Source organism: Triturus cristatus, chromosome 5_2, assembly GCF_964204655.1.
Source record: "Triturus cristatus chromosome 5_2, aTriCri1.1, whole genome shotgun sequence".
Taxonomy (NCBI): Eukaryota; Metazoa; Chordata; class Amphibia; order Caudata; family Salamandridae; genus Triturus; species Triturus cristatus.
The window spans coordinates 1,120,409,710-1,120,420,711 of NC_140588.1; the positions used below are offsets into that span (position 1 = coordinate 1,120,409,710).

The window sequence follows — 11,002 nt, forward strand, 5'->3', positions numbered from 1 at the left end:
AATTAGTCGTAGGTTTTCGGTATTCGATCAAGTCTCCTTGTCACTCTTCCATTCTTTGACCGATCCTCCCCATCATAAAAAATCGTATCCTCCCCATTGTAAAAGCCCAGAAGGAGAGGAGCAGAGCCAGGTGCAAGGGATAGAAAAGTAGGATAAGAGGTGTTTATGGATCATAAACGGGCATGGCTACCGTCTTCGGCCTCTCAATCAGGACAATGGACACGAGAACCAGTATAGCAGGGCTGGCCTCAGGCAAGGGAGGCAGCTTGATTCTGCCTAGTCATGCAGCATCAGCTTCCTCGGGCTCGAGCTTACGTGTCCCTAACAAGGTGATTCTGCCGGGGTCATTGCTCGTCCATTGACTATGTGAGGGCAAGAAACAAAATGGATGCCGTATCTAAAATGGATGCCATGATTTTACAACAGAATGCCCTATTTCTCAGTGAATTTATGCTCTTAGCGCAGCGAAAACACTGTCATGCATATAATGGATCATTTACGGTTCATTGGTACCAAAATCGTGTCAGTACTACGATACCGAATACACGGGTTCGGATCGCTACAGAACCTCAGACCGTCCTTTTGCCCTTACATAGGCAATAACTTACTCTATGTCAGAGTCCATCTCTATGTTCATCAGGTCACTGATATGTTGCTGGAGCATTATTCTATCTTGTGGCGTATCTCCAAAAACAGGTGGTCTTCTTACGCATGTTGAAACACAAAGGCCACATAAGGCAGGACCACACTGAACAATGAGACAGCATGAGAATAAAAATACCAATGCAACACCAGTGACTATCAGAACCTTCCATCCCCATGCAGATAACAGACTCCAGAACCATCCCATTAGTGACCAGTCACCTTCCTCTACATGAATAGAGTCAGAGATTTTGTGTAACTTAGAAATGGCCTTATATACCGTTGGCGCATTATCTGGGATAAAAACACAGAAACTCGATTGGATCATCTTACATACCCCACCTCGATCTGCAAGTAATACATCAAGGACCATACGATTCTGTAACGTCATGAGGCGATCCGCTTGAAGCTCAGCTGTCAGGTTACTAAGGGCACCCGCAGTTTCGGTAATAGTGGATTCAACTACCCGTGTTAGTTGACGTAAGTTTCTACTGTTGGCCATAGGTCCCCAGAACGGAAGGAAACCTTTGAAGAAGTCTCCTGCTTCTTGGCCAGCAGTATCTTCCTTATTGAAAACACCTCTCACAACTCTAGTTTTGTGATAATCCGGTGCAGCAGTGTATGTCGGAGGCAACAGTTGAGCGATATAACATGAGCCTGAAAAGTCAGCAGGCAGCCATGTATATGCTCTGTCTTTGCAAACAAAATAGGTGCCCTTAGCAGCTAAGAATGCAGGAGAAGACTGTGACGGGAAAACGTATGTTTCGGTACAGTCACTCTTCCCTAGTCGAGCTTTCGGATTCCTCCCATTTCCTTGCAAACAGACCTGACCTTGGTGGGGTACGACCCAGATCGGAGTCGAGCTCTTACGTTTGTTCTCACCCAAAGTAATGCCGTATTCCGTAACATTCCAACCCATGTAAACTCGCAATTCATCCTTGGGAATAGACGGAGTGTTATTGACGTCTCTAACCATGTCAGTAATTCCCTTTACCAAGGCTCTATTAGCGGAGTTATACCTAGTGGAACGCGGAGGTCGCGGGGGATAGGTCTCTAGAGCATAGATGAACATGGTCTGAAATGCCCAGAATGATCCATTATAACTAAAAGGCAGAACCAGATAAGGGATACCCTTGTCCATGGTATGTGGTATCAGGCCACACACCCAGCAGTTCGTTGTGTTTACCACTAGTTGGTGTTGGTGCAAGAGCTGAATGAAAGTGTTATTTATAAACTCAGAGCGTCGAGCTTGCTCATGTGCAGGAAAAGGATGGAAAGAATGAAAAGAAACAACAGTCGGAGAAACAGAAACATGGGGAGATACTGTAGATGTAACAGGTGCAAAGATCAGTTGAATACCAAAAATAATTCCGCCTACCAGAGTTATTAAAACAATCAGAAATGTCAGAGCACATTGCATTAGGAAACATTTGCTATATAATATTTCATACAGTTTCGTCTTGCGAGCATTTATGACGTTAGCCCGTCGCAGTTCAGGAAGCTCCATCTTCTACAACCGTTCGCAACGGATGGTTTGTACCTGTTAAAAATTGCCTCTGTCTACCCTGGGAGTTCCCAAAATAAACAGAAGAAACCGACCTTGTGTCTGGTTCCCTGCAAGTTAAAACAAGGCACACGTTACGACCCTACGGTAACCCAGATGGCAAGGTGAGAGAACAACAAAAACAAAAAGGATAAAAATTTTAGAGCAAACTTCCTGACTGAATGGAATGCGATAAGATCAAAACAGTTTTCAAATAGAAAGGTAATTATGCAATGTTATTGGTTCATAGAATGAGAACGTAGGTTATATCTGTACTTTCCGGGTCTTGTCTGATCTTGAAACAATTGTTCTACAGGTACAGTAATGTTCGAGTCCACAGGTGACAAATGTTCGCCTTGTATAACACTCTGTTCAGGGTTCGAAGGAACAGTTCCTGGTGGGGTATCAGAGTTCTGCGTTTTAGTTCGTTTGTCCGTTATGTACTCTGCATCACTGAAGGGGATGAGCCTAGGAACAGGTTCTGTCTCGGATACACCAAATCCCTGTCTAACCCAGTTGTCGTAGGGGAGTGGGAGAGGGACACGCTTCGTATGGCTAGCGTGCACCCAATTCTTCCTTCCAGCTAGGCGTACAGCAGTTCTTGTGGCCAGGAACACTTGAAACGGGCCCACGAATCTTGGCTGGAGGTTCCGGGTTCGTTCAAAATTCCGCACCACAACTTGATCACCGGGTTTCAACGTGTGGCCTGGACTCTCTGGCAGTTTAGGCAAGGATTCGAATACCTGTTGATGAATAAGGCTCAATTTAGCAGTCAGGTCAAAAAGGTAATCAATCAACATTGGATATTCGATCTGTTTGAATTCCTTTGGCCTAGGGACTCCCCAAACATTAGCAGGACGACCGAACACAATCTCATATGGGCTAAGCCCTACTCGAGAGTGTACAGTCGCTCTGGTGGACAGTAAAGCTAAAGGCAGTGCGTCTGGCCAAGATAGACCAGTAGAAGCTTGAATTTTAGTAAGTTTCAGCTTCAAGGTACCATTGTACCCTTCAACTAAACCTGCTGACTGTGGGTGATTCGCACTGTGGAATTTCTGGGTGATTCCCAGACCCGCACACACACTCTTCATAACTTTCCCTACAAACTCACTTCCATTGTCCGACCAAACAATCCGTGGCATACCATACCTGGGGAAGTACTCTTTGAGGAGGATTTTGGCAGTGGACATAGCAGTGTTATCCTTTAACGGATATGCCTCAATCCATCTTGAAAAGGCACAGACTACCACTAGGACATATTTAAGATTGTTACATCTGTCCATGTGGATAAAATCCAACTGAATCACTTCAAAGGGGCAAGAAGGGGGAGCAAAGTGACCAACTGGGGTTGGGGTTCCCTTGCCAGGATTATGCATCAGGCATATCATGCAATTTTTCACCACTCTTTCCGCACACTTAGTAATTCCATCATTCTTCCATACTGGAGCTAACATTTTACAGATCCCTTTCGAACTGATGTGCGCCGCTCCATGCGCCATCGTGACTACCGCAAGTACATACGCAACAGGTAACATCCAACGCTGCTGCTCAGACAAATCAACCCAACATCCACTTGAATCCATTTTACCCGTTTTCTCCTTCCATTCATTCTTCTCATTTTTAGTTGCTTCATTCTGGATTGCCTTCACACTTTCAATCGTATTCTCACACATTCCTGATTCAGCAATCCATCTTGCAGATGTTGCAACGTACATTCGACTCATCATGTTCTTGGCCGTCTCTTTGGCGACCTCATCAGCAAACGCATTCCCACGGCCAACATCATCCGTAATCTTTCGATGTGCACTGCACTTCACAATCGCAACTTCATTCGGTAGGGTCAGAGATTCCAACAGATCATTGACTAACTGTCCATGTTGGATCTTAGTCCCATGGGACGTGAGAAAACCTCTTTCTTTCCACAGACGTCCAAAACTATGTGCTACGCCGAAGGCGTTTTGGCTATCAGTAAACACATTCACTCTCTTTCCCTCAGCTAAAACACACGCTCTTGTTAATGCAATTAATTCTGCAGCTTGGGCAGAATTCTGACTTACTCTTGCGGTCTCAACAATCGTACTTAAAGTCGTAACTGCATACGCGGCCGTCACATCACCATTCTGTAACTTAAAACATGACCCATCGACATATAAAGTGCCGTCTGGATCTAGTAACGGAGTGTCTTTTAAATCAATCCTACCTTTTGTCTCTTCCTCAGTTCTGAAACAACAGTCATGGGGCTCTGAATCACTCGACTCCTGAGGAGTCGGCAACAGCGTTGCTGGATTCAAGATGTTGCATCGCTTGATCTGAATGTGACTTGCCAAAAGCGTCAGCTCATAGCCTGATAGTCTAGCACTGGTGAGGTGCTGAGTTTTCGTTCGATTCATAAGTGTATCCACAGCATGTGGAACCATGACTACTAACATGTTGTTCATGACTAGTCCAGCAGACTGTCGAATAGACACTGCAGCTGCTGCTGTAGCTCTCAAACAACTTGGCAATGCTCTGGCTACCGGATCTAATGTGGATGAGAAATATGCACAAGGCTGTTGTTTGTCACCAAATTGTTGCGTTAAAACACTCAACGCACAACCTTCTCTTTCATGGACATATAAAGTAAACAGGTTACTATAGTCAGGAGTACCCAACACAGGAGCTGAACACAGCGCATCACGTAAGTCGGAGAAGCTCTGTTGACATTCATCAGACCATGGCAAAGGGCTCGGAACACCTTTTCCAGTCAGGGCTACCAATGGTTTTGCCATGAGAGAAAAATTTGGGATCCATTGCCTGCAGTATGACGTAATACCCAAAAACGCACGCACTTCTCTCTGTGTGCTTGGTACAGTCATCTGCGAAATTGCTTTGATTCTCTCTGGGGTCAACCTTCTTCCCTCCTTTGACAAAAGATGACCTAAGTAGATCACTTCTTGGCAACAATATTGCAGTTTAGAAGGTGAAACCTTGTGATGCAAGTCTGACAAATGACGTAATAAAGAAATTGTAGCTGTTTTGCAAGTTTCCTTGTCATCAGCAGCCAGTAAAAGATCATCTACGTATTGGATCAGAGCAACACCAGGAGGAAGTACAAGAGCATCTAATTGACTTTTTAATGCTTGGCTGTAAATTGAAGGGCTCTCACAATAACCTTGTGGAGCGCGCTTGAACCTGAAACTGCGACCTCCTAAGGAGAAACCAAAAATGTCTCTACTTTCTTTGGCTATCGGAATGCTGAAAAAGGCATTCTTCAAGTCGATCACTGTAAACCATGAGGCTGAGGCAGGAATCAACGTCAATAATGCAGTGATATCTGGGACCACAGGAAACTGTGGAATCACTATTTTGTTAACCTCTCTGAGGTCAATCACAAATCTGTAGATCGGAGGTTTGGAAGGGTCAGTGCGTTTCAAAATCGGCAGAACAGGACTATTGCAGACATTTCCTCTAGTTTCCTCTATCACATCTTTCTGTATTAAGTCTTTCACGATCAGTAAAAGTGCACGTTCACCTTCATTTGAAATCCGATACTGTGGGATTCGTGGGAATTTAACATTCGCTTTCAGACTTACCACATAAGGGGGAATTTCCAAAAGACCTACATCATTAGGACCAGTCGCCCAAAGAGTATCAGGGAGAGAACGCAGCTCCGGTGGGAGCTTATCCATCGACATGTACATTGGAGAGATGACTCTTTTGCCTAATGTGAGCTGTACTCCCGAAGGAGAACAGTACAGTGTCGCATGCAGGCGTTTCAACAGATCTAACCCAAGCAGATTATCATTACAACCGGTTGTTAGAATAAGGGGTGCTTCTAGTTCGCATGGCCCAACAGAAATTGACAAAGGACTAGAAACAGGATTGTGAACAGGGGCGCCTGAGAAACCTACTGAAGTGTTCGTTAAGCCAGACAAAGGTGCGCCAGGGAGTTTCGCATGCATAATTGAACTTTTTGCCGCACCAGTATCCAACAGAAACGGTTCGACCACACCTGATGTAACTACTGCGACATAAGGTCCACTCTGATCAACTGGAACTGATACTACTCCCTCTCTTTGCCTGTGGCTGTCCTAGTACTCGCTTTTCTGAATCTCTTCATTATTTTCATAGTAATCCTCAACATGATACTGTGGAGATCTACCTAGTTGCGTAGGTTGTACATTTCGCTGATCGAAATAATTTGATGGGCGATCAGCCTGTGGAGTCATTGTACCACGTCCTCTACCTCTAGGAGCTTGCATAAACCCACCACTACCTATCTGAGCTGGGACACTACTGGTCTGTGCGTGCAGTACTGGACACTCGTTCTTATAATGGCCCTCCTTTTTACAATAGGCACACTGATTCCATGCTAACTGTTGTCGGGGAAATCCATAATTAAATCTTTGGGACGTCCCTTGTTGGAATTGTGGCTGTGGCTGAAACTGGGGTCGCTGCTGTGAATCTGACTGAATTGAGCGAGGCGGGTATGCCTGTTGCAAAAGAACTTTAGTCTTCAAATCTTTCGTCTTCTTTTCTGACTTTTCCTTCTCTTCTTTCTCTCTATTCTCGTAATACTGAGCAGTTGCAAGTATCTGTGCTGTCGTCGACACTGCCCATGCACTCTCAGAATCCTTTAACTTATTACTAAGTTCAGGCAGTAAATTAAACACGAACTTGTCGACAAACAACCTCTGACCTCCCTCAGTACTCATATCTTGCCCACTGTGGTCTACGAAGGTCTCTTCAAATCTAGTGAAGAAGTCAGAGACGCTTTCGTCCTTCTTTTGCTTGCATGCTGATAGGTTATCCCAATTGACCCGTAACGCTGGCATCAGCGTTTTCATCAGATTAATTATTCTGCCAGATAAAGCAGCAATCAGAGGCTCAGGTTTAGCACCACCAACTTGTTGCGCGTCTGCCGCTATAATAGCTGGCCAATCACCTCCTAAGGCGACTGGGTGGTTCTCTTGCCGAATCTTGGCCCATATAGGCTGTGGCACTACATTGCCAATTAGCATTTCGATGTCTGCCAAATTCATGACGCACGCTTGAACTGTCTGCGTTAACTCTTTATAATAACCAGCAGGATTTTTACGTGGATCCGGTAATGCCTGTTTTACTGCTAATACTTCGGCCCGCTTCCAAGGGATGTGTATCCACACTCTATGGAAATGTGCCGGGGCAGCTGCAATACCATTAGCCGCATCAGCTTGAACTGCATCACGCCATATCGGCGGAACTTCCCTCATCGGATACTGACCTCGCCTTTTCCTAGTAATCGGAGAATCATCAGAGCTCCTTGGTGCTCGAAGAGGAGAATCATCCCTATAAGCTAAAATCAGTTCTATCGCTTCCCTTACTTCTGAACCTATCACCATTCCTGCGGCGAATTTTTGCTGAATATTTATCAAATCAGAAGGGACGGAATCTGAGTCATCATCATCCCATTCCTCACGCACAAGAGAACACATCACGTCAAAGACATAACGTTGAGTTGGTTCATCCCATTGCATAAAGGTATCTGACACTCTTCGCGCATCATACTTCGCAGCTTTCGACATCCACCTAAGAGCTGTCGAATCTAACATTTCTCGTTCCTGAGGACCAGGAAACTGGCTACGTCTCTGTGTAGAGTCAGAAACGGGGGTCCCAGTTAAAGACCTATAGAGAGGAGTTAAGATATTAGTTACAGAGTCGGTTATTTTCCGACGAACGGAAAGCGGAGTCAGAATGTTTACAGAGTTCGGAAACAGGTAAGCTGGAGCAGATGAAATGGTAAGGGTGGGAGTAGCAGGTAAAACAGTTTGCGAAACGACAGGCAAAGGCGGAATGGGCAACCCAGGAAGAGGGGGTGCCGAGGGAACATTAACCACAGGAAGGACAGGAGCTTGAATCAAAGGAAGTGGAGCAACTATTCCAGGCTGACCAGCAGCTGGCTGTACAACAGGTGGTAACTGTGGTGCTGTGTTACCCTGTGCATACGGTGGAGGTGATCTCAACAGATAAGACAACAGAGGATCCTTTTCAGAGTCCTCTATCGGCTTACCAGGACAAGATGGCAAGACAGGGTAGCATTTATCAATCGCCAAATTATGTTTTCTATTCGCCATCTCTATTGTTTTCTCAGTCTCGTTGACATGCAACAGTCTAGCAGACTCCATTAATGTCAACTCTTTCTCTTTCCGTTCCTTCTTCATCTTCCTAATTTCTCTCTGTTTAGCTTCTTTACGCCATACGCGAAAAGAATCAAACATTGCCGGCCGGGCTTTCTTTTTAAACAACTTCATTTCTAGATTGTCTAGAATTTCAATTTCAAAGCTACCATGCGGTGGCCAACTAAGGACACCATCTTTCCTGGTGTAACGGACCCATACTTCATTATAAGCTATAGGACCTACACCGTGTTTACAATAGAGCTCATATGTAGGAGTTCCAATCGGAGGAACCGAACACGGATCCTCCAACCGGGAATCCCCGTTGCAACTTAACCAGGACAGGAAACAATTACTACTGTTAGTCATTATAAACTAAGGACAAATTCCAACCAAAATGCGCAAAGAACTTAGGCCTACCAAATGAACCAATACCAAAGCAAAGATTATCTAAACAAGAGCAACCAATGATAATCTACGAATTCAAAACAAGAGCAACAAGGAACAACCAAACTGAGCGCAACCCACTGAATACTTAACTGAAATGTGGAAGACGTCACCAAGGAGAACCCGTCTACGTCTCGCCGTACTAAGGTCTGCACCTCGGGTCCAAGACAGGGCGACAGTCAAGGCAGCGGTCCTCTGTAGCCGTCTAGGAACGGGAACCCTCGTGGAAGAGATCGTCAGGCCACTTTTACGACATACAGGGATCGATGAAGCGGGGTACCTCCCTCCGGAATCTTCACACGAAGCTCCTCGAAATTTTCAGGCTTTGGACCGGTACCGGATGACGTCGCACCACGTTGGGCGCCAATTTGAGGTTCTGGACTTTTTAAGAGTCCAGAGGTGTCAGGGAAACAACACCCAAAGACCCCTGAGTTCCTTCCTGCCTTGGTGCATAAATAAACAGAGACGCGGGCTTCTCGATGGGGGCGTCAAAGACCAAGATTTATTTACTGCAGGGACACAGAAGTCATAGGAACCACACAAAGGCAGAATCTACGAGACTGTTCGAATTGCAAAAAGTGGGTTGCTCCTTAAATACACGAAATATGTCTTCAGGCAACATTACACGAATATTTTTCATGCCCAACCCGGTATCCCAAACAGACAATAAACAGACATCAAACAATAATTAGTCGTAGGTTTTCGGTATTCGATCAAGTCTCCTTGTCAGTCTTCCATTCTTTGACCGATCCTCCCCATCATAAAAAATTGTATCCTCCCCATTGTAAAAGCCCAGAAGGAGAGGAGCAGAGCCAGGTGCAAGGGATAGAAAAGTAGGATAAGAGGTGTTTATGGATCATAAACGGGCATGGCTACCGTCTTCGGCCTCTCAATCAGGACAATGGACACGAGAACCAGTATAGCAGGGCTGGCCTCAGGCAAGGGAGGCAGCTTGATTCTGCCTAGTCATGCAGCGTCAGCTTCCTCGGGCTCGAGCTTACGTGTCCCTAACAAGGTGATTCTGCCGGGGTCATTGCTCGTCCATTGACTATGTGAGGGCAAGAAACAAAATGGATGCCGTATCTAAAATGGATGCCATGATTTTACAACAGAATGCCCTATTTCTCAGTGAATTCATGCTCGTAGCGCAGCGAAAACACTGTCATGCATATAATGGATCATTTACGGTTCATTGGTACCAAAATCGTGTCAGTACTACGATACCGAATACACGGGTTCGGATCGCTACAGAACCTCACCCCACCCTCTACCAGAGATGCCCCGGCTCGCTCGTGGCCCCTGAGACTACATACTTCACCCACAAGAAACACACGAATTCACCTAGCTAAGGATGTTATACCTGGCAAAGGAAGTTGCGCCTAGCATACAATGGTTGAGGCTAGCAGAGGGAGTGGAAAAAGCGCCTTAATGCCGCTGCAATGGAATAGGAGTTTGTAACTCGCGTAGGTAGTGGTACCCAGCATAGGAGGCACTACCTAGCATACAGTGGGTCTGTCACTGTGTTCTAGGATATACCTTGGCACAAAATGTACCTATACACCATGCTCCACTTGATCTCATCGGCCGCTCCCACCTAGTGCCCAGCCCAGTTCTAATTTTAAAATAACTACATATTACAACAATATGATATTATGACTGTGGTATCACTTGACAAACCCTGTAAACCCCTTTTCGTCTACTCAGTACTAAAGATGGAATACCCCAGCTCCTCACAATGCACAAAAAGGTACAAAAGTTACATGTGCCCGGACGGCGTCGCCTTCCTCCCGCCTCTCCTGCACCCGCAGGTGGGCGAACGTTTTCGAAAAGTTGTCTGTGACTCTTGGCGGTGGATCACTCGGCTCGCGCATCGATGAAGAACGCAGCTAGTTGCAAGAATTAGTGTGAATTGCAGGACACATTGATCATCGACACTTCGAACATACCTTGCTCCCGGGGCTACGGCTGCCTGAGGGTCGCTCGATCGTCCATCGCCCCGGGGCTTCCTCAGGACGTGTCTGGGGCCGTCGCAGGGTGAGTTCCGCTTCCCTTTCGTCCTCCCACAAGATCAGACCCCCCCCGATCGTCTGTGGCACAGTTCCTCGCCGGGTCCTGCCGCGGAGGTACGCCGCCGGCGAGCCTGGCCCCCGAGAAGGGGGCATGGCGACTGGTCCTCCCAGGACCCGTCCCGGGGCACCTGGCTGTGTGCCGTGCGTGGCTGTCCGTGATGTCTCAC

At 46.2% G+C, this 11,002-nt stretch overlaps 1 pseudogene; it reads left to right on the top strand.

Annotated features, from left to right (window-relative positions):
• The first annotated feature begins 10,604 nt into the window (after positions 1–10,604).
• On the top strand, positions 10,605–10,745 carry LOC146829860 (5.8S ribosomal RNA; annotated as a pseudogene).
• The last annotated feature ends 257 nt before the right edge of the window (positions 10,746–11,002 follow it).